General features: G+C 44.0%; 1 protein-coding gene across 1 annotated transcript in view; it reads right to left on the bottom strand.

The window, feature by feature from the left end:
* Positions 1-23069, bottom strand: part of LOC129782727 (SET-binding protein-like) — a 258827-nt gene that overhangs the window by 173011 nt on the left and 62747 nt on the right.

Below are 23069 nucleotides of genomic sequence, written 5' to 3'. Positions count from 1 at the left end.
CAGACTGAGGCATCGTCTGGAGGGCCTTCCTCATAGCGAGAGGCTTTGCTGTCGGCGCAGGCACCGTGCGGAGGCGGCTGCCCGCATGTGGTGCCCGTGCCAAGGGCAGAGCCTCGGATGGGGTGAGCAGGTTGGAGGAGCGAGGAACGGGGTGCTCAGCCCCCTCCAGCTCCTGCCCTGGGGCTCCCACAGAGCCCTCCAGCCCCTGCGGGGTACTGGTAAGGTGCTGTGCGGATACAGCTGCATGGGGCCTGACTTCCACGGGGAAGGAGGCAAATGATGCATTTGGATGTAAAGTGCATCCTGGGCTCTCCCTAACCCCCTTCCGAGCCCATCCTCTTTGCCAAACTTTTTTGTCCTTGCTCCATGTGCCTGGCTGCTCTTTGGTCATCAGTTTTCTCCCCTTTTCTTAATGATCTGCACAGATTTTCCCATAATTTTTTTTCCCCTTTCTTACCCCCCATGCTAGTTATTTTCTATTTTTTCTTTTTTATTTATTTTTTCCCCCCTGCACTACCTGGCAGCAATAACCAGAGCAAAGGAAATTATTTGCTTACAAAGTGTGTTAAAGAAACTCTTAGAGGTTGCAATAACAATCAGCCTAGTTAGACAAAATAATAATAATTAATAAAAATAAATAGTGAGGACACCAACTTCGGAAACCAAAGCAAACCACATACATCCCCCCCAAAAAAAGATGAAATAATAAAAATCTACGTGTAGATAAAGTTTTCTTTGCCAAAGACCGCAAGGAGGTAGTGGACTAGTGTGTCCCCCAGAAACCTTATCAGAGCAAGGTTGTACCGACACCCGCGCTTGCCTCCTGTCTCCAAGACTCTGACCCTTCTCCCCCTCCTCAAGCACAGAACAGCCTTCACAGCCATCAAACTCACATTTCTGGGTTTTTTATCCACCACCATACTCATGGTAAGAGCGAGGAGTTCAGATGCAGCATTTAGGTCTGGGTCAGGGCCACAGGAGGACACGTGGTCTAACCTACATTCCATGTGTCACGTGTTTGGACCACACTTCAGGTTCATCTTTACAGGTATATTTTCCCCCCTAGCTTTCTGGCACACAGGCCCAGGTGCGTGCATACCCATCATACCACCCACACTGCTCAGTGTCTCCATGTTAATGGATTTACTTCCACCATGAGGCACAATCCTAAACAGTCTACTGGATGAGCAATACATAACCGCCATGGGTGGCAGCCCCTTTTCCCACCTCCCACTTGGTCCCACTTCTTTCTCTTTCCAAAAAGTCCAGCCAGCCATGTCAAGGGTGAGAGCCCTCCTACATATATCTTTTCTCACCCCAGTTGTGGGTTGAGACTGGGGTTTTTCTAAGTATTACTATAAAATCCTCAAGTAAAGGTATTTTGCAGGTGAATGTAGCCATCTACAATCTCCTCTGCTGGGACTCAGTTGAGGTCCCCAGTGAGTGACCCCACCAGCCCTTCCTCCTGGGAGACAGAGGTACCATGGACATAGGATCTTAGCTCAAGGATGGGGGCCCAGCAAGCGCCTCTCAGCCACCCCAGCTTTTTCAAAATTTGATGGAAACTGATGGCACTTGTCTTTTTTTTGCTTTTTGGTTATGTTTACGTGCCTTCCGCAGCACTGGTGTCCTCAGTCACCTGGGGTGGATTAAGCCAGCTGACCCCATCCCTCAAGGCTGAGGTGGGGGAAGAGGAGGGACAAGCCTCCCGCAAGCCCTGTTTACGCGGTAATGAATATCTCTTAGCCATAGCTATTGTAATAAGTATTATATTATCAAACAGGGCCTCGGCACTCTACCAGGTGTTCAAGTGTGACTGAGCATCCAGTCTCTTGCTAAAGGAGATGGGGGAAATTTACAGCCTGTCCTCCCCAGCCACAGCCAGACCCTTTGGAAAAAAAGGCAGCTGATCCCTCCTGGAGCCCAGGACACCTGTTATTGTCTGCCTGGATCAATGGCCAGAGATCCCTGGGCAAAGCAAAGCCCAGCCCAGTCCCTTGAGCAGCACCCCAGCCACACGGCACCTGTTCCACCACAGGTCCTGCACTGAGGAAGGGGAGGGATGAAAGGGGAACATGGGAGACAGGCTGTTAAAGGCCCTCGTGATGGAGAGGGGCATACTGCTGGCATCCTCCTGGACTCCTTTTCGGTGATTACTTTGTTGCCACGTAAGACGGAGCAAAAAGCATGCAGCATAAAAACAATCTCCAAATTCATTCTTTTTCCAAAATGCCAGTGATCCGGAGACAATGATATGGAGCAGAGCTGCCACAAGGTGCTTGAACCACATGGCAGGATCGCTTCTGCTTTTCCCCTTTGCTGGGGAAGTACAGCAGAGGGAACTGCACCATACAGCTCTGGGCTGGAGCAGATGAAGTAATCCCCTTTCCCTCTACAATACATCCATTAAGGTGCTGTATCTCACACATTCTGCAAAGCCCTCAATAGACACGTCCAGCAGCTTTATTCCCTCTGCTCTGCACAAAGACTGTATTCAGCATGAAATTATTTCATCCTTGATCCTTAATTTGTTTGCTTAGGCAGTAATTTTTGTCTTCTTGGTGTCTGAAGATCACAACATTACCCAGCACTTTTCTTGTGCCATTTAATCCTGAATCTCTTCATCACCATCAATCCTAAATGTGACCTCCACCATGTGTGGTCAAATCTACTGAAATAGCTTTGTGAAGTTTGATCAAATAATAAACAATTTATCAATACATTCAGTATCTTTAAAATTCAAGCAGGATATAAATGTGGCTGCTAACAGGTTAGTGGTGAGCTTTCTGCTCTGACTGATTTTCTATAACAAATGATCATGTAAAACCACCTAGAGAGCTTTTTCCTGAAGATCATTGTGTGCAAACTGGTATCTACAGCCAGTCAAGCCATCATCACCTACAGATGATCACTAACAGAGTTCCTTCAACACATGAATTCAAGAACAGCCATTTCCTCACATCTACCCTGACAAAATACTCAGTTCCAAGAAGTTTTGAAACCAGTCGAGGGTAATTGCTGAGTTAAAATTCAGAATTCATTAGTACATCTGAAAATCCTTCTTTCTCCAAGATCTTCTATCTAGTCCAGCTCTATGAGGCAATGGTGACTGGGAACAATTCCCAGAAACTGAAACAAATCAAAAAGGGAAAAACAAACAAATGACCTGGGACAGTTGAAACATAATATAATTTGTCTCAAGGAACCCTTTCTGTTCCCTAAAAGAATTAAATCCCAAGGCATGGAAGTCTTTTCCACTGTAATTTTCCAGCTTGAACCATAGTGAATGAAGCATGGGGAGGCAATCAGAAGAATAATAGAGCATGCTAAGTATACGAGTCTAAGCATCTACACTTGCATACCAGAAAAAAAAAAAAAGAAAAAAGAAAAAAGAAAAAAGAAAAAAGAAAAAACCTCCTCAAAGGAAACTATAAATGCCTAATACAATGAAAGATAGAACTTTATGAGTCCAATTACATAACTGTGGAGCCAAGTGTATGCAAGACTCCCATTTGTGAACACAAAAAACCCCCATCTGCCAGTAAAATCCATCTGTTTACTGACATACATTGCATTGTCCAGCTTTTTCTGGATTGTCCACTTGTTAAGCAGTTCTGTAAAGTACTCATGTTTTCACTCCGCCCAGCAGCTTCCTCTGTAACCCACAACTGTGATATAAAAATGTGGCATGCACGGAAATATCCAAGTAAATCTTTTTACTGTATATAGTCATATGGAATAGTTTGAATATGATCCTACCCTTACAAGAGAAGTCACACTAGATATCTGATAGCACAGACAGGCAATATGGTATTATTATTATTATTATTATTAGTAGTAGTATTATTATTATTATTAGTGTTAGTGTTAGTGTTAGTGTTATTACAATTATGACGATGATGTATTGTGTCCATTTCCTTTCCTATTATTGACAAGACCACAAAATCATGAGTTTATTTCTTGATGTTCTCACTGGAACCAGCATATCAGGACATGATCCCCACCATCCCGCACAAAGCAGAACTGAAGATGTAGTTTTAGGGAAATACTTTCCAGCTTGGGCCCATCTCAGTAACTGCTTAATCTAATCAGATATATATTTGATAATAATGTCTAATTGGATATATAATTGCAGGTCTGCTAGCACAGTGACTGGGACTGGGATCGGGATTGCTTTCCACTGCAGTGGCAGCCTTTTGCTTCTGATGAAACCCACCTAAGGGTTGGGCACCTACCATTGGAGATGCCCCCAAGCAAGGACAATTTTTGGGAAAGCAAGAATTGGTGAGCACCATGAGGGGAAGGATCAGAGTCTGAATCATCAAACCTTAGCTGTTGACTCTGAAAATCTCTCTTCTCTCAAGGTGGGTGCAACCCCAGGCAGGCAAACCCACACAACCAAGGCCACACAAGTCATGACTGCCCTATTACTGAGGGAGGCAGAGGGGCTGGTTTTAAATTTGCATCTCACAGAGGATTTTGCAGGGACAACATTGCTCCAGCGAAACCATTTTCCTCCACACAACGTACCAAGTAAAACACTTTCCAAGTTGGGCAGCTGCTATATATGATTGTCCACCTCCCTTTTTAGTTAATGGGGTGATACACAGTCTCCAGTGCCTACCAGAGGGCATTCAGCTTAGAAAACACTAATGCATAAAAACGTCTGCAGACTGACTACGTGAATGGCAATATACATTTTTAATTTGAATAATATGCAGTGTTTACCATAATTAGACACCGCATTAACATGATTAAACCAGCGCTGTGGATCAGAGTGGCAAGGCACCCGACTCGAGTCTGAAGCTTTTATTGCTGGGAGAAGTGTGTGGTGCTTGTCCATTGAGCAACTGCTTGCCCTGCCCTTTTGCAGCATCAGTTTGAAGCTGTCATTGCAGGAGGCAAAATTTTCCTTGACAAGCAAACAAATCCATTAACATGTTAACAGGTTTTGCGTGTACGTGTGGAAAATACTAAGCCCACCAACACAACAGCGTGGTTAGGAGGGTAATATTTATTCTAAGGCAAAAAAATGCTCAAGTCTTACTACAGGAGAGTCAGCGATGTGCTTTTACCTATATCCTGAAAGGCAGGAAAGGAATTGATTTTCAATAGTGGTTAAAATAACAGAACTAAGAATCAGCAGAAATTACTGCTATTTATAGCTGCTAGCTTGTTGATCTCTAACTTTAGCATCCGTCAAACGGCTGCAATTATATTGCTACGTATGATTGCTTTGTGTATATCCTCCAAGTACTCCAAATCGCAGTCTGCTCTCCTACTCGTCGTTGGGAGCTTTGCCATAGATTTTAATCAGGCCAGAACTTCACCCTTGTTTCAGCCAGCAGCAATCCTGGCACCAGACCTTTTCTCTGGAGCAAGCCAAACGTGATGGAAAGTGGAAGTGATGGCAAATGGACATAAAGGCTGCCCACACAGTTAAAAGTGGGAGCATCCAGTAGAGGAGCTTTGGTGCGATGGAGTGCATGTGCGTGTGTGTGTGTGTGTGCATCTGCTGCATTAATTTAATTCTGAGTGTTGCAGGAACCTGAGCACTGATCGCTTTAGAAAGACAGCAACTGGGCGCAGAGAAAACAAACAAAAATAATAATCAAACATTAAGTAAAAGTAGATGGTGATTCACAACCCCTTCATGTTTTCACTTTCACTTGCAATATTTGGTTTCTCCCTGTACATCAGAGAAGCACCCTTGCTTTAATTCATGAAGGAATTTGGCAATAACAGCTATTCCAAAACACAGCAGCTGCAGAGCATTAAGGGTGCTCTAACCATTAAGGGGCATCTGGAATATCTCAAAATTAGTATTGCATCAGGATACAGGCCACAGATATTTCCATACAACGGGCACACTTCAATTCATTCCAGCTTCAGCTGTGTTCCAGCAGTATGCCCAGTGCTTAAGACTGGGAAAGCCCTTGCAAGCTGCACCAGTTTTGCAGTTGTCAGGGAATGATTTTTGATGTATAATCTGCAAAGCAAAGTGGAGCAACACACAACACAGCAGTAAAATCACATCTTAATTTTCATAAACGCTTTGCTTATGACATGAGTGCCTAAAGTCAATAAACTGTCCTTTTGAGCAAGGTGCAATAAAAATTTGCAGGGCATCTTACAGAGTGTGCACTCCGAATGCCTAAAGCAGGCACAAGGTAGGAGTGAGATGAAGTATGTAAGTAGAATGAACGTGGCAATGGCTGTAGATATGTTATACCCTGACATCTTGGTCCTGTTCAGCCTGGTTTAACAGTGGGGTCATCTGAGGAGGGGTTAGTGGGAAGGGAAGAGAATGAGGCAGCGGAGAATAGACTGGAGAACAGATGGCACTAAACTGCAAGAGCATGTTGGTAACACCAGCAGCACCCAGAGGTCCCTGCTCAAGCCACTTCTTCCAATGTAGGGTCTGTAGCAAAATCACCCCTCTCTTTTTCTTTCCAAAAGGGCACACAGCTTGGGGCTGGGGGAGCTGGCATGAATGGATATGGGAAAAGAAAAAAAAAAAAAAAGTAAAAAAAAAAGTGCGTGTGTTTGTGTGTTGTTAGGAATAGTGGAGGGCGTTACTATGAGGTTTATACACAGTCATTGTTGTGGTGAAGGGTGTTGATGCAAGTTAAGAAGCCTCTGTTAGATAATCTTGCCCAAGGGTTAGGTTTTAAAGGAGAAAGACAAGGTGGGATATTCAGGAGCATGCTGCATGAGCCCGCTCCCACTGCCAGGGAGCGCGGGAGCTTCACCACCTCCTTCAGCAGCAACAGACAATACCAAGCCCTTCTGATAATCTCACTCCAGGTACACAGAAAAAAAACCTTGGAAGACCAGAAAAAAAAAAAAAACAAAAAACGTTAGTGGTTTATTTCTGCCTTAAATCCTCTCTGGCTTTCCTAGAAAACCAAACGTAACCCTTTCACTGAATTTCATGGGGATGCGAAAGCCGAGCTCTGCTGGTCTCTTTTGAAGCCTTTTGATAACAGGATGATAAGAGCAACATGAGAGAGATAGGAAAAGAAATACAGATCACAGGATAAGCACAACTTCTGCAAGGAAAGGACTCTTTGTAGTACTTTCTCACGTCTCAGGACACCTGATGAGCAAGTGAAAAAGCACTCTGTATCTACTAACAAATTCAAAATTTTCATGTCTGGTTTTCTCCCATTCTGTGTCTAAGTAGTGTTTCCCTTGCTTCCAGGATGAAAAAAAAAATCCAGTCCAGAGGTTATCTGGGTGCTCCCACAATATACTGGACTGGGGCATACAAAGGTTGGTCCAGATGGGGCCAAATTATTTCAGCAGGAGCTGAATACTTTGGATACCCTGTGTTCAACACAGTGGATGGTTTCAAGCCTCAGAGGACTTGCTCTCGGACCACAGGACTTGAAGGGACCTCCCCAGCATGGTGCAGGGCTCACTCACTGCTGGCACTCTGACTACAGAGTCACAGCAGGGCTTCCCCGAGTCTGACTTCAGCACTTGGAGAAGGAGGAACTGTGGATTTTTGCCTCTGAACCAAACGGTTCCAACTCCAGTTTTGGTGGTTCAAAGCATGCCTTGCTGAAGCTGACTACGCAGATATGAAAAAATGGGGTTAAGGAGCAAAGCAGCTTCACTGGTGAGGCTCAGCTGGGGGTCCAGCTTTCTTGGTGGAGCTGGCAGCAAGGCTCTGCTGAGGCCATGGCAGAGGACAGCATGGAGTCTCACATGGATGAAGCTCCTAGTCCTGCTCTGTGGCACTGGAATCACATTAGTGGGTAGTAACACCGCTGGAGGAGCCTCATGCAGAATCAGATGCGTCTCCCTACTCTTGTAAAACTCATTATAGAGAGGAGGGATTTCCCTGATGGGATCAGCAGTACTAGTGGGACTTGGAACCACTGACCACCTCTGCCAGAGCAATACCAGCTCCCCAGAGATGACATCCCTCCCGTTCACACTCTCCCTACCCCATGGCGAGATGCCATTGCTTAATGACTTGTTCAAGCCAACACCACATTCACAGCCCAGGGTGGCTCGAGACATGCTAGGATATATATTCCAGGTTTCTCCCCCAGGCCCCTGAAGTATAGATCATTTTCAGAGTGGCTAAGGGTTGTGACCTATCTCCTGGGCTATAAATCGAAAAGGACAATGTGCTCGCTTTGCTTTGCTCCTCATACTTTAAACCAAAAAATTATTGTCCAAGGACTGAACAGAGTGAGGTGTGCACTTTTTCTCTGTAAGCTATGAGAAGCAGGTATCAAAAATGTACAATCTGCAATGCTCAGAGCACTGTAAAAAGGCTTTAATAAGAATTTACTGAATGGACTAACATGTCCAGTCCTTCTCCACATAGTCTGGGTTTGCCTGATTGTGTGTATGCTCAGTGAATGTGGAAGGACTACAGATAAGAAAGAGAATAAAGGTACAATAGTCTAGACCTCATACAGATGATAAAGAAGAAGGCAAAAAGAGTCTTGCAACCAGGATTGTTCCCTGCCTTGTGTTGCTGGAGTGTTCATTATTACCCCAAGGTCGTTAAATGGTTTTTAAAGTAAAGAATAGTGATTCTTGTTACCCATCACGTGTATGACTAGATGGTTCTCTGTAACTTGCATTGTGTAGAAAGTGTAGAGAATGAGAGGTTTGGCCTTAGTAGTTCATGCATCCATAAATCACTTAGGACACTGCACAAGTCCTGTCTGTGCACATTAGCTAGATTTAAATCCACAGGAGCATGCAATGACAAGGGAATGTGCGCACTCCTTTCTCCCAAAGAATCACAAACCTGGCACATTTGGACTATCAAGCCTGCTTCACTTCAAAACTGTCACTTCTTATGATACAAGAGCCTTGGGCTTTCCTTCCCAGGAAGGAAAATACAAAAGGCTGTCTGAACTTCTGGGCACCTTGGGCATTGCCTTCGGCATCCCTGTGGCTTGCCAAGTCCTCAGAGTTCCTTAACGCCTCTGCGCTGAGATGTGCTGCAGCCCTGTGATGCTCCTCCATGGAGCCTGTCAGGATGAGCGCAATCCTTTCAACACCGGTCCTCTCCCAGCTTAAAAATAGCAGTCAAGGCTTGGAAGGGGAAAGGAAAAAAAGATTCAAATCCAATTACTTCAAAAGGTTTTATCCTCATTCACAGTAAAAGAAAGAACAGGCTCCTTTCTAGCTTTTCTAGTCCCCAAAAATGAAGATAAATCTCAGAGACAATGTCTCCATGCTCCTTCTTCATGCAGATGAGCAGAGGAACAGACCCTCCTGTTGAATACATAGACATGTTACACATGGACCATCATTTTTTGGACCAGGCTGGGAAAGGTCTTTTGAAGAACACAGCTGGAAATGCAGGTTTTGCCTTCCAAAACTTGTGGTGGTGGTGTGAGGTCAGATGTGAGTCCCATCTCAAATTTTAAATAAGGCATAAGAAAGTGCAGCTGGAAAGGAGCGAGGGAGAAACAGAGGAATGGAAGATGGTGAAAGAGGAAGGTCAAGGCAAAATATCTAAAATATAAATATTCCGTCAGCGTTGACTCTAACTCCTGGGATCATCCCCTCATCATGTATAAATCAACACAACATCACCGCCATTGGGAAGGTGTGCCAACAGGCACCGGCAAGAGACGTGCATCCAGACCAGCCCCACATCTCCCCTCGGGGCCATATCCACCGCCCCAGGTGGCCAGCGGCAAGATTCCCATAGGAATAGCAGCACGGGGCAAAAGAGCCCGAGAGAGCTCCCTGACCTAAAAGGAGCACCTGTGCAGGAACAGCATCCATCCGTCTGTCCATCAAGCAGCACATTCCATCCTGGCTGTCAGACACAGCCCTCTGTACGTTGCTGCCTGATCTATGTTTAGCCTCTGATGTAACTAAAGTCAATAGTATTCCATTAGGGCAGCTGCTCCTAACTCCCGAATAGGTTTTCCTATGCCAGCTCCACCTACACATGTCAAGAAACTGGACATACACAGCTACAAAACCTTCCCGTGTTTATATACACTGTGGTGCAGTTTTGAATAGAAAATATACAACTGTTAGCATAGTTTAAGGGTCTGCTATATAACAGAAGCAGAACTTTTTTAAAGAAGAGACACTGATTCTTCTTGTCCAGGAGTGAGTTTAAAGGGCTTAAGCTTTGCTCTAAGCCAATAACGGCCTTTCCCTTTTTAGGGTATGTTTCTGCATAGGAGCATTCCTTATCTCTGCTGCTGATGGCAAGTTCTGTGAAGGGTTTTGGAGCATTTTCTGGGAAGGAAGAAGTGCCTATGGAAAAGAAGAATCACACTGCCAATCCCACACTTGAGCCTGTAAGAAGTTTACATTTTGTGTTTTGTAGTACTTAAGGGCTTGTGCCAGGCACCGCATGAATATTCCTACATGATTGTTTTTCCAAAGTAAAATTCCAATTCAAACAGTTTGGGTTTCTTTTCAGTTTTGCTATGACATGCTACAGAAGGCGTTGCAGTGCAGAATGCTAGAGAACTGTACTTTCCTACCACAGCCCAAGGAAGTGCAGAGCTTATAGTGATTACAAAGGTAAAGAGAAGTTTAAGACACAGTCCTGAAATGGTGAATGAGGAGGGGGAGGAAAGCTCATATAACTACCTACTGCAAAAGATCCATCCATCCCTCCACATGACGATTAAAATGATGTCCACTTGACGATAGTGAAAATGGCCAAAATGCATTAAAACTAACAATTTAAATAGAGCCCTGTAAAAGAAATACACTTCAATAAATATTCAAGTACAACAGGGTTAAACCTGAATTTAGTACTGCCTGTGTTCAATCCCTTGACCGCATGTGCTAGAAGGGCACAGAGAACCTCTGTTGGCATTTCCGACTAAATATAAATATTTCTTCCACTAGCAAGGTACATTTGGAAACACAAAATGATGACTCAGGAGTCTGCAGGCATGTTGCCATTTAGATTAGCAGTGAAAGCCAAGCCAGCCAGTTATTAAGCAAAATCTATTCCCAACTGGTAGCTATCTAATAGTTTTTAACAAGTGAATGAATGTTTATTCATTTGGAAATAGAAAAAATTAAATTAAACACTTTGAAGGGTGATAATTAACCAGGGTTTGGTGCATTTAGAGACATCAGGGGCTTAATGGCAAAGTTTCCTTAACCATGCAGCCCAGAGCACAAACATCTCTGGTCATACTAGGACATCCAGTGAAGTGACACCCAAAAGGGCACCTGGATACTCACATGTACCCCCTGCAGCCATGCACGACACCACAGTGTTGTGACACCACAGGTCACACTTGGTTTTGAATACCACCGATGACCACAGAAATAGTCCCCTCCCTGCAGACCTAGACCTCAGCTGGGGCAGCAGCAGGGCTGTAGCACCCTCTGGAAGTCAGACTGAAACCCACCTCTACTTGAATATCACAGATCACAGCAAAAGCCTGCAAATTCACCTCCTAAAGGTTAAAGTTGCTCTTTACAAAGACATGGAGACCAAGCAGCAGAAAGCATTGCTGTTTGAGACTTGTGCCCAGGATGGGAGGCACCAGAGGAACCCCAGGTAGGTCAGGAAGGAATTAAGGTTAAGGAAGTAAAAACATTTCAAGAATATTGACTGAACAACACACTGACTCCCCAGAAAAGCTTAGGTACAACCTAAGGTCTCTGGTTTCTCTACAAACCTCTAGGCATGGAGACTTCTTTCTAGAGGATTGCCTTTCTCTATCCTCCCATGGTCATCAGGGGCACTGATGATGATGATGGAGCAAAGCCACCTGTGAAGATGGATACCTGGCTATGCCTCCCCATGCCTAACACCAGCTATGTCCCACCCACCCAGGAAATAGCACAGGATTCATCCCACCCCCCTGTTCTCTGGTGTCATGCCATTATCCAGCTGGTCCATGAACATGTCACCCAGGGATGTGGAAAAACTCCAAATCACCCACCTGAGGGCTTGGAGGATGGGCTGATGCTAGAAAACCTTGGCATGAAACAGCAAAGCATGGATTATCTCAGCCGGGTCAGCTCAAAAAACAAATCAGTTTGTCCTTCTCAGAATGATTTCTCTGGAAATTCATCAGCATGGAGAAGACCCCTTGCGATGAGAGTGCTCTCTGGGTGAGATCAGCCTTAAAATATTGGAAGCCTGTAATTTTTCTGGCAGTCTATTCACCTGTTTTTCAAAAAAGAACATCTGGAGATGTCTAAATTCCGAGAAATTTATCCCACTGTGTAATGTCATTGCCCAAAGTTTACAGGGAGGGAAAAAAAAAAAAAAAAAAAAAAAAAAAAAAAAAGAGTATGTTTTCTAATCCTTTTAGAAATGCAAAATTTCCAGGTTTAAAAATTCACAGTCAAAGCAGGTGCTTATGGTGACACTTGCAGTAGAACAATAGACCAAAAAGAACAGAAACTCTATTTTCTTTATTCAGGTAAGAACCTCATTAAAAATCAATAGGCCTAATTTATCCCTGATAACGTTCAGTTGTAGACTATACATTCACTAATGGGTCTTCATGCACAAACAACCTAGGCAAGGTTTGATTCTTGGAAGTTACCACATAGCAAATGCTACTACAGGACTTGATCCTATCACTTGTGAAGACAGAGTGGGTTGAAGTACCTAATAGGCTCAAAGCCCTGGCATGATGTCCAAACACAGCCTGTGATGAATAAATGTTTTACAGCCAATCTTATGTCACTGCAAATCAACTTTTTTATGATGTTGCTAATTGTAAACAGAAAGAACAGAGATCAATTTATATATTTCAAAGAAAAAAGGAAAAGAAAAAAAAAAAGAAAAAAAGAAAGAGAGACGTGTGATCTTCCATCCCTTGTGGACACTGGAAGAAGTGAGAAGAAGTGAGTCATCGTGACCTACCATGATCCTTGCAAGGAGATATTTTTCTCCAGTCCTAGAAAATGAGCATTTGCCTTGCAAGGCTCCACTCTTCGGAGAAAAAAAAAAAGAAATAAAAAAAAAATCTGAACGCTAAAGAGCTTGGTTTCACTGAGAATACGTGACAGTGAATTAGTGGCCCTCAGGTGTTGGTGTACAGGCCAGCGAATTAAATTAAGCTCTTTGCTTCTGTTCTAATGTAGCAGAACTAATGCAGTCACGGCTCAGCACTGCAGCTTCTTAAATGTGGGCACTGCTGCTGCCACAGGGAAGGGAACCTGGTTTCTATCCCCCAGGGAGGCCGGCTGGAGTCAGCAAGCAACCCTGGGAGCTGTGACATAACGTCTGAAGACACGGGCAGCGGGAGGACCAGGCAGCAGAGGCAGCTCCAGTTCCAGTCTTAACACCATTAGAGGGGAAATCAAGCACAGTGGCTTTTAAGCACGGTCTGAGGAAGCATCACGCTAGGAGACTGAAAAAATCCCCAACAACAACAAAATCCCAACAAGGCAGCAGTAACCCTTTCACTTTCACTCCCTCTAGCAGAAAAAGACAGTGCTCAGAGAGGTCCAGAAAAAAACCCTTTTCCATAGAGCTGAGGCTGCCACAACAACAACCAAGGAGCGTTTGGCTTAGGAAAATCAAGACAAATCCTACAGAACTGCTGGTGGCACCACCATGGAAACATCCATCTTACAAAAAAAGTAAGGGAAAAAGTAAAACCAAGCGTCTTTCTGAAGACTTGGTGTTCTGATATGTTTTGTGCTTCCCCGACTGTACTTTTCGCCTTCCTGCTCCTGCCCCTCCCATCACCCTTGCTGCACAGTAGCAAGCTAGGTAAATATTAACCCTGATAGGAAATGATTAATGAATTATCAATTGCAATCAAATCGCATAATGCAAACAGCTGGCTGGTGAGGAAAAATACTGGCTGTTGTGTCTTTATTATTATACTGGAGAGCAAGTGGAGGCAGAAAGTAAGTTAGAAGGATGCTATGTCTGCTATAGATCTTGAAATGTATTGTATACGCTGGCTATGCCGGGTAACTCTGGAAAGTGGAGCATAAAAACTCATGCAAAAGTCTGTGCTTGATTTGCACGTAGACAGTTATTAAGACACTGCATACAAAATCCCATCTTTGCCCATGCAAATGAAAGTGTAGAAGCACTGCCAGCAGCCGCTCGTGCAAAGCCGGGCGGTAACGGCACAAGCCTGAAGAAAAGTAGGAGCAGGCTTCTTGGGCAGGAGGCTTTTGCTTGATCCACTTTCATCAGCAGCATTTCCAGCTGGTTAATGAACAAATAAACACTGAAAGTTTCTCGTGAGTAGTCGAGATAGTTTTCCTAGTAACAGTCAAGCCTTGCGGTATAGAGCTTTCCTAACAAGTTGCTCCAAGAGTAAACCAAAGCAAAGTGGTGATAAGGTCAGTATTTTCCAATGAGGTTGCCTAAAATAGCCAGCAAAGTCCTAATAGTCAAGACAACCGCTAATTTGGATTACTGCATGGGGGTGTAACTACACGACTTGAAACTTCCATGTTTGAAAACATCGACCTTAACCATTTGCTTGTGGTTACAGTGGGTAAGAAGCAAACCTGTGCTGGTTTTTTGACCTAACCACTAAGAACAAGGCACGAAAAAGGCTGAAAAAGCAGCGTGGGTGCAAGGGCTTGCCCATCTACCTCCCTGAGAAAGGGCTGCTCCCTGGAAAAGGGCTGGGATTGATGCTAAAGGTAATCAGAGGAGCATGGAAACCCATCTATGGTCAAGGTGTTCCCAGCCGGCTCTGGAAAGGGGATGCGCGCTACTCAGCCCTTCTCGCTCCCTCTGGAAACACAAGTGCCAGCAGCTCAGCCACTGACTTCTTTTACATTTGGACACAGATGACATTGAGTGGCGTAACTTTAACACCTCTTGCTTTTCTAGTTAAGCATTAATGTTTAACGAGATCAGCCTGCAGTTGCTCGTTAGTGTGCAGTTCTCCAGCTAATTAATACATCACCAGGAGAGCTGGTCTGGGAAAGGAGAGTGAGCAAGTGCATTCCTGAAGGCATTTCTCAGACTTCAGAAAAGAAAAAGGGAAAGGAAAAAAAAAAGGGGGGGGGGGAAGGGGGAAATATGGGCAAAGGGTTCTTCAGGGAGGGGAAAAAAGAGACGAGTCCTCTGAATGTTTGTGCAGCAATACTCAGCTGACTTTCTATGAAGAGGATGTCTCTCACCGCACCAGCATACTCCTGATAAAAGATGAGCATGTAGCCCTCAAAGAGCATTGCCGGAGAGGCAGCTCGAGTGTCATAAAAACACATTGGCCCTGACAGCCACACACACTTTCCAAGCAAGAAAAAACAAACAAGCCATCTTCTCCCCCCTGTCCCTACTAGTTCCTCTAACCAGCTCACCTCCTGCAACGAGGGTCACAGAGAGATCAGTAAAGTCTTGTCAGCACCTGGCTGGAGGCTGCTCCATTACGCTTGGTGAAGCTGGTACCTGCTTAGCAGGCAGGCACTTTTTTTTTTCCAAAAATAGTATGCCTAACTGTGAATTCTCACAAATGTAATGGGATTCCCATGAATTTTCAATGTATTGTACCTCCAGTCTTACTGCCTGCATCAAACAATAATTTGTTAGTCTTGCTGCTGAAGGTAAAGTCTTTAAAATGCAACTCTAGTATTTTATAGCATTTCAGAATCAGGCAGAAAAACTGAAAGACCCTTTTCTGGTTCCCTCAATTCAAATTTCAGCCCAGTTTTTAAACCAGGGGCATACTTGCAGAGCTACTAAATGAAAAAAAAAAAAAAAAAAATCCGAGATCACTCCTACTTTAAATAGTGTCTTTGAGCCTAGCATTCATTTCATACAGCTATTTTAGAATGTAAGAAAAAAAATATAATTGTCTTTTTAGACAGGAAAAGGCAAGCACAAGGTGTAAAAACCCTATTTGTATGTAATGTGAAAAAGGAGGTGGGATCATCAGAACCACAAAGCATAAAAATCTGTAGTTTAATTCTTAGACATTTAGACTTGGGAGTATTGGAAGGAAGCAGAGAAATGGGTCAATAAATACATCACAGATTTAGGAAAAGGACCCAGCTTTTACAAGGGAAGTATGTTGCAGCTGCCAACATGGGAAAGATACTTATTTGGTGGTGAAACATGTCTGCTTTAGGATTAAAGTTCATACCTATATGTAAGCCTCTATCAGCACATTATCATTGGAGTTGCTAATATGCTAAAGTCAAAATATTTGAAGATTGCAGGCCAGGCTCCTTAAAAACACTGAATTAGCTTTAAAATCATACCAGTTAGATCGTATTTATGTGCTTTCTGAATTTCTGGGACTTTATAATTTAAGCCTCATCACTCATTGATGCCACTGCAGATGTTTAAAAGGAAACAAAAACAGGGGAAAAACCAAAGCACCACATACCTCATATCATAACACTCTTAAAAATCACAAGAGTTGGCTGTGAAGGTCTCAAACCAAAACTCAGCCCATGCAAACCAACCGTCCTTCCACTCCCAGATCCAGCTGAGTGCTAAGTGGATAACGTAGGCAGGAGGTAAAGATTCAAATGTTGATGCTCGAGCAAACTGAAATTCGGCGAAGTTAGGAACTTTGGCAAGGCAAGAATGAAAGCTTTTCACTGCTGCATACTGAATCTGCAGAGACTAAATGGAAACTGTGCTCCACTGCCTTTTTTGTTACTAAAGGACAGTTGATATCAAAGAACAATTTGCTACTATTGCTGGAGATGGAGTGAAGGAGGGAAGTGAGAGAGGAAGAGAAGTGCCTTGTACAATAGGCAACAGCTAAGAATGATGCTTTAGTGGTAAATCGGACTCTTCAGTACAAGATGTGATCTTAAGCTATGCTGTGAGCATCCCTTCCATAACAGTAAATTCAATACTGGGGGAAGAAAAATCTAACGCTCATTAGACAATTTGAGAGCAACTGCATTATTTAAGAGAAGGATCTTAATTCATTACCTCCTAGATGCAAACTTTATTTTCCATAGCTCTACAGCCTGAATTATAGGAATAACTGGAATTTGTTATCATGATCACTGATGGATTTCTCCTGGCACCAGTTTCTGAGATTAAGAAGTTGTACTTTCCCTGTTATCAGATGAGAGAACTCAGAGACAAGCTCCAGGGTGGCCCAGCAAGGCTGGAGATGATCAGAATTCAAACAGGATTTTCAGTGGTCCAGGAAAGACTTGATTTAAGCAAGGGCTGTCTCTTGGGTAAATATTCTTGGGTAGATATGGAAAAGTGAAAATAAGCATGAAGCAAATAACCTCATTATTATCATAGGAGAAATGTAAGGGCCCTTGTTCAACTGAGATGCCACTGCCTCAAAGAAATAGAGGACAAGAGACTTGGAGGAGCTGAAAACTAGAAGGAGCAATTGACTTCTAATGCCCAGTTACTAAGTATGACTTCTCTAACACACAGGTGGTGTGCATATGGGATCAAAGACAACATCACTACTACAGCTGAAACCCAAATAATGGCAGTATTGACATGCTGCTGTTCAGCCACTGATCATTTCTGGAGTCGTACCCATCAATGGGGCCAGCGACTCACTCTTCTGGCCATCAGTTGTTAAAAAATTGCCAAGAAGAGTATGGAGACTGAACAAAACCCAGTGATTCCGTGTAACTCTACACACACTTTAAAACAAAACAAAACAAATAATAATAATACTACTTATATATATATATATATATATATAAATATATATATAAATCCAACAAAAAACCCACACCAAGACAAATGGATAATTCACTCACCCAGAAAACTTATCTACAAACTTGCTTCATCATTACCTGAAAGCCCTGGAAAAGAAGGGAAAACCTAAACACACATCTAGCAGTACTTCACCTGGACTTGAAATTGTGCCTATTAACAACAAAACAGATGAAGGGCAAAGCCTTCACCTTCATTGATATCCTGAAATTGCAACTCCCTTGCTGCCTTCCCTGTTCATTTGCTTTCTTTCCATGATATTTCTGTCTCTGGGAAGATGGCTGGACTGACCCTGCCTCCTGGGGAAAGCTCATGCTGAGCAGGAGAGGAGGGAGATGGCACCGTGGGTAGTGCCCAGCACACGGGACCACTTCGTCTCAGACCTTCCTGTCACTTGTAAAAGCTGGTGCATAATGCCATAACTGGAAGAGTTTGGACATTTTAAAGATTAAAAGATGAAAAAGCAAGAATCATCTTCCCAAATGATAAAAACCAGCAGGGTTGTAGCGATGCACTGAAAAAAACCCTCCTCTGAAACAAACTTGGTGTGAGTCTGGCATGCAGGATGGGGAAGTTTCAGCTTAAACACCGTGAGCTGCCACAGTCCAAACAACCAAATCAGGGACTTATCATGGGAAGTGACAGCAACCTCAACTGTAAGTGGGGTCATCAGCTCCATCTAAACACTTTCTTTGAAATCTATCTGCAGGGGAATAAAAACAGGATGGCAAATGATTCAAGACTAAATACTCTGACATATCCTGCAATACCCTTTGCACTCTCTTTTTGACTCCAGGAAAAGCCGGGAAGCTGAGTAGCAGCTCCGTTTCCGTTCCTTTTTCACCTCGCCTCAAGAAGAGTGACATTTAACCTTATTATTTATATTACCCTCGCATCTGCAATTAGGCACTGTGCACACACACGATAGACGGGAAGTACCTGCCCCAAGGAGCCCACAGATGGGCAGAGGCAGGGGAAGTGTTAGACTGGGAGATAAACCATTTCGCTCCACACCATGAGGCAGAGCCGGGTGCATGGGCCAGCTCTCAGCTTGGTGACACTAAACCCCTCCTGACACAGAGCAGCCACGCACCCACCTCTGTACTGCCAGCAGCATCTGCCTGTGGTGGCAATCGCCCATCTGGCTTCCCAGCCGAGGGAGGTCAAGCACAGACTGGGTGAGCACATCCCCTGGCCACATTCCTTTCTGATGGGTTGGATGCAATTAGCTGGAGTCATTAGAGCTGCCTTCATGCTTTTATTACAGCCATCAGCCCTCCCATGAAGACCATGCTGTGGATGATGGGCATGTTTTGCTCCATCAGGGTCTTACCAAGGCCAACTGGCTTAACGGGGGCTTGGAAAAATCAAGACCAAATCCAACTTGAGCAGTAGTTTTAAGTCTTTTATTTGCATTTTTTTGCAACTCCATCCTCTTTTTTTATGTCTTCTCCAATATCTCCCTTTGTAGACACCCATACTGTCCTGGCAGGGCCCACAGACTGAAAACCTTTCACCCCTCTGCAGCTAGAAATCAGTGAGATGTTTATTTTCTTCCTCTTTTCTCAGACTTAATGAAAGCTTTTAAACACAAATGGCTGGAGATTCACACCTTGCATCCAGAGTATATCTGAATTCGCTAAAAGCTCTTAGGTTTCCCATCACCCAGTGAACATAAACAAAGCCCACAAACAACCACACCTCCCCTTGGAAACTGAAAAAACAAAAAGAGCTAAAACCAGCATTGAAGACCTTTGGCTGACAGGTTGAATAACACACAGGCACACATACACCTACCTTGCTCGTGAGTCAGTCCCTGCGCTGGAATGTGTAATACAAGCACAGCAGCTGCCTATACCACTAATCTAAGGAAAAGGTCAAAGAAAGGTATGTATCCAGCATTTGCTTTGAAATACTCTATAAGGAGAATGTGGTGGGTTTGTTCTTTTCTGTTGCCTTTCCCAGACTTCTCCATGGCCCTTTCACATTCATACTACCAAGGGAAGAAAACAGGGCTTCCTCTGATATTAAAGACACTTATATAGTCCTTTAAAATGGGTTGGGGGTTTTGGTGGGTGTTTTTTTGGTGTTGTGTTTGGTTTGGTTTGGTTGGGGTTTTTTTTGAGCAATCAAGGAGGAGGGAATGTATGATTTGTTTTGGACAGGGAGTTGCTTAAATACTAAGCAGTGAAATGTAGTTGCAGCTGCTACTCAGGAATGATAGTGATGATCTTGAATGAGGAAGAGATGAACCTTTTGATGTTTCGAGGTCAAAAGCAACCTAATAATAGAATTGTGTAACATAGAAAAAATGGGGAAACTTGAAATGGTACTCAAAGAAAAAATCTAGATTAGTGGTGTGCACAGTCATCCCCTCTATGGACACTGCCATGCTCTTTGAGACAGCATTCATCAAAACCCAGCAGTATTCTCTAAAGGACAGAACCCTCTAACAATAATGCTAGAATATGGCTTTTCCCTTGCTTAATTTCTTTATGAAAGTGGAAGGAAAATAGCAGTCTTTATAATTCATGTATAGATAGCGAAATGTTTAACATCTCAACCCTGAGAAGAAAAGAGAAAATTCACAGGAATTATTCTGTGAATTTGGCTCAAAAGGATTCTTTCTCCACCCCTATTATTATTATTTTTTGGTGGTAGATTATTTTTCTAATAGGATTAATATTACCCTTTTGGCTTCTGTGTAAGTGGGTGAGTTCACCTTGCCATAAGCTATTTCAGCTGGAATAGAGAAAAGAGATTTCTCAAATCCTTGAAGTTTATTTAAAAAAAAAAAAAAAAAAAAGTCTCCTCATGCGTTATTCTTCCCATAAATAGAGACATTCATATTGGCATCACTCATGATGGAAACACTCTCAATACAGGCTGTCCCAGATCCAACCAGTTAGACTTCAAGGAAAAGGTCTTGGAAGAACATAATGGACTACAAAGCTCTTGCCTTGTTATTAAAAAAAAAAAAAAAGCACACACTTGGGGCTCAGCACTGCCAAAAACTGCTCAGATGTGCTGGCTGGACCTCCTTCCCTCTCCCTTCATCATTTCTGCATGAAAAACCTGTCCCCCTTCTTGTCACTCCTGTCCTATTGTTGGGGGTGATGCCTTTTCATGACCCAGCTCTACCAGAAAAAGGTTTCATTTCAGTGCCGCAAGAAATGTAGAAGAGCCCTTCAGGATGAAAGGTAAGATAAAAAAAGCAGCTTATTCCATCAAGCTAAAGAGCAGCTCTTCCAGGGGAGGCAGGCCATTTGCATGCCATTTGGGTTCACCTGGAGAGATGACTCTATTCTCCCATCCCTGCCTCCTGGTCCCTGAGTGAACGCAGGGCTGAAGAGAGTCTACATTACACTCCAAAGGCATTACTGCTCCCCGTGCACTGCTATAGGGCATCAGAATAAACCTGACAGTGCTTTGAAGTTGGTAAACCGATTCCTAGGTAACTGCTTAGAGTTTCTCCCCTCCCTGTGCCCCAAACAGCTTTTCATTTGATGTTCTGGCACAGAGCTAATCTGAGAAAGGATCAGAAACTCGAGGCTATTGACAGTAGTGACAGGAGTGTCTCAGTGTGACAGCTGATTGAGCCCGTCTCCCATTTCACTGACAAACTCAATTGCTCCAGTAAAGTGAGTGAAAGTCAATACAGGCAGCTTCTCCTCGGGCCCTGGGTGCATCCCCCCTCCTCGAGCCCTCCTGGGGACCCCTCACCACTGCCACCTCTTGTAGGACCCCAGCTGAGAGCCCCATCCCTGCATGTGATAGAGAAATGGACCTGTACCCCCCCGTGGGCTTCCAGCAGGGCAGCCATGCAGTGTTCAACCTGCTGGTATAAAACTTGGTTTATCTTACTTCTCCCCATTCACCATTTTTTTTTTTGTTTCTAACAGAGACATCTCCTGGAAAATCAAGTTTCATCCCGAATCCTCAGCCCAGACCTACACTGCAGCAGCCAGGCAACGCTGGAGGTGCAGGAGTACTATGTCTGCATGGTCAGCCCACCCCAAGCCATGTCCATGTGGCAGTGTATGTTTGGGAGAAGAAAAAGAAATACACGTCTGTCTCTGCTGGTTTCCTTTGGTATAAATCAGCAATAAAAGTCAACTGCAAGGAGCAAAATCTTCTAAAGGTAGGAAAGGGGGGAGCAGAGGCTCAAGCCTGTTGCAGAAGGCAACCTTGTGTTGGTGGTGGGTAACCAGACAATTAAGTCAGTGACTTAACAGGCTTTTTTCCACACTTTAATTGTGAAGCAGAGGTGCCTGTGGCTCACAGCAAGCAAACCACAAAGCAGACTACGCACCAAGCATGGGGAACCTGAATTTGTGCAGAAAACAGTGCAGGGAGATGAGCTACATGGTGAGGAACATATGCAGGCTACTGTTTGCAAATGGAAATCAAATAGGTTGCTGTTACCAATAATGAAGTGTGAAGCTGGCGTCGTTTCTGTCTCTCAGATTTCAGCACAGTTTATTTTTATAGAGGCAGCTTCCTCGTGCAAAGTGTTGGCAAACAGGCTGCTGGCAGGGAGGTGGGAGGGGGGAGCAGGGAGGATGGGGCTTCTTGATGATGGCACGGTAACTTTTCCCACCTGCCAGGATGGAGCAGTGAGGAGCAGAGATGGAACTCCAGGGGAGAAAAGCAAAATTTCATAGAGAGAAATAGCAGAGCTATTAATGTTGTTGATGAGAGGAGTAAGGGAAGATGCAGGAGCAGAGGAAGGAGAAAGTAAAATGGTGCTAAGCAGGTATCAGGTGCTGAGAGGGCAAGGGTTAAAGACAAGAAGCTGAAAGATAGAGCCATGCAAACAAAATAACAGGCTCAGTGCCACCTGAAGCCATATGAACGAGTAACTACAGACACCCCAACCTAAATATATTCCCTCATCCCCAAATTCTTAGAGCACATCAAGCTTTGCCTCCACTTACACTACCCATCAAAGAGCTGAGGATACAAAAGCCACACTGTTCTGCCCACCTTAAGAGAAATCAACCTAAACATTACAACACCTCCACCCCAGCGTTACTCTCTGATGCCAGGATCAACACATGGACGGGCTGCCTGTCCCGATCCCACTGCTGCTCCCTGGCAGCTCAACACCTCAGAGCCGAAGCATCCTGCAGGCTTCCCTCCCTCCCGGCTCTGCGCAGACACGTGTGCTCCTAACCAGATGACTTCATCTGGACCACATTGAGCCTTCCAAGTCAAAATAAATACAGCACATTGGAACTGGCAGTGATTTTCAAAGGTTTAAGTTGGGTCCCTCTCAATTTTCACTCAGCACTTTATACATTTTGTCTGCTACAAAATGGGAGCATTTTATATTCCCAGCTCCGATACATATTTTATGAACCTTCAGAAAAGCTGCCTCCTATGCAGTTCATATTTTGGTCCAAAGGTAACTGTTTAAAACACATATTAATAGATTGGGCATGGGGAGAAC

This window comes from Falco peregrinus, chromosome Z (genome assembly GCF_023634155.1).
Source record: "Falco peregrinus isolate bFalPer1 chromosome Z, bFalPer1.pri, whole genome shotgun sequence".
In the NCBI taxonomy this organism is placed as follows: domain Eukaryota; kingdom Metazoa; phylum Chordata; class Aves; order Falconiformes; family Falconidae; genus Falco; species Falco peregrinus.
This window is presented reverse-complemented; position numbering and strand designations above follow the sequence as displayed.